The sequence below is a fragment of the Castor canadensis genome, chromosome X (assembly GCF_047511655.1).
Source record: "Castor canadensis chromosome X, mCasCan1.hap1v2, whole genome shotgun sequence".
NCBI classification, from domain to species: domain Eukaryota; kingdom Metazoa; phylum Chordata; class Mammalia; order Rodentia; family Castoridae; genus Castor; species Castor canadensis.
Window position 1 is genome coordinate 110,780,015 of NC_133405.1, and position 1,595 is coordinate 110,781,609.

The window sequence follows — 1,595 nt, forward strand, 5'->3', positions numbered from 1 at the left end:
CGTATCTATTAATGTGAGTGAGGTATTGAAGTAACCCACAATCACTGTTTTGGGCTCTATCTGTGCTTTTATGTATATTGGGTTTGCTGAGATCTGGTGCATATATGTTCACAATGCTATATCCTCTTGATGGATTGTTTCCTTTATCATATAAAATGACCTTCTTTGTCTCTTCTGAACAATTTTACTTTGAAATCAGCTTTGCCAGATGTGAGTAGTATAGTCACTTCTGCTTGGTTTTGGGTTCCATTTGCTTAGAAAATTTTATCCCATCCTTTCACTTTAAGCCTGTGTTTGTTTTTCCAACTGAGGTACATTTCCTGTAGGCAACAAATGGTGTGTCTTTTTTAATCCAACTCAACAGTATATTTCTTTTGATGGAAGAATTGAGACCATTAATTAATGTTCAGAGTTGTTATTAAAAGGTACACAGTAACTCCTGTCATTTTTTTCTTTTTGCAATATTTGATTATTTCCTGCTGTTCATTTGTTTATCTACTCATTCAGTGTGATTTATTCTTTCTCATACTTTTGTGGTTGCTTTTGTATTCCTCTTCTGTGTGAAGAAATCCGATAACATCTTCTGTAGTGCTGGCTTAATAGTCATGAATTTCTTTAGTTTTTGTTGTTATGGAAGGTTTTTTTTTTTCTCATTCACTTATGAAGGTTAGCTTTGCCAGAAGCAGTAATCTAGGTTGGCAGTTATGTTCTTTCAGGGTTTGAAATACATCATTCCATGTTCACTTTGCTTTTAGAGTTTCTGTTGAGAAATCTGATGTCATTCTCATGATCCTGCCTTTGTAAGTGACTGGTGTTTATCTCTTTCAGTTTTCAATAATTTTTTCCTTGTTGGGTATACTTAATGCTTTCTTTTCTTGTCCTGTCTGCTTGGTGTTCTAAAAGCTTGGTGTGTCTGACTGTCTCCTTCTCAAGATTTGGCAAATTTTCCAAGAAATATGGAAATCTTCATGAGTTTTCCCATCATCCTTGTACAGGAGCCATGCTAATCTTCTCCATATCATTCCCATGTTAGTATATGTGCTGCTGAAGTAAGCACTTGTTTTGTTTTCGTGAGGCAGGATCTCCCTATGTATCCCAGGCTGGCTTCATGCTTACATCCTCCTTTCTTAGCCTCCTGACTGCTGAGATTACTGCTGTGTGCCCCAGATAGTTTTCAGATCAATAGGCTTTATTTTTGATTTTAGAAACAAGCAGTATTGTGGACCAAAAGTAGTGCAGAGTGCTCTGCCTGACCACATGTTGCCCCGGCCTAAAAGTAGCCAGAGGAAAGGAAGTGACATGCAGAAAACAGAAATGAGGTTCAGTGACCTCCTACTTATCTTATTTGAACATTTTTTTGCAGTTGATTTCTTGTGATTTCTGAAACTGAGCTACTTCTTATAAGAATGGCTTAAATATAAGAGAATGCTTAAATCAAAATAGGTTATACTTAACTATGTATTGAGAAATGTTAAGGTCAGTATGTTCAGAAGCACCTTTAAGTAAAACATAATAAATCCTATTGATGTAATAATACATACGTCATGTTATCTTTTCTTAAAGTGTTTCCAGTCCTTGAAAGTTACTGCCCATAT

The 1,595-nt window shown here is 35.7% G+C and overlaps 1 non-coding gene across 1 annotated transcript; it reads right to left on the bottom strand.

Annotated features, from left to right (window-relative positions):
- Positions 1 to 950: 950 nt before the first annotated feature.
- LOC141420054 (U6 spliceosomal RNA) lies at positions 951 to 1,057 on the bottom strand. Its single transcript, XR_012444762.1, has one exon. It is a non-coding gene; the product is annotated as a U6 spliceosomal RNA (small nuclear RNA).
- Positions 1,058 to 1,595: the final 538 nt, after the last annotated feature.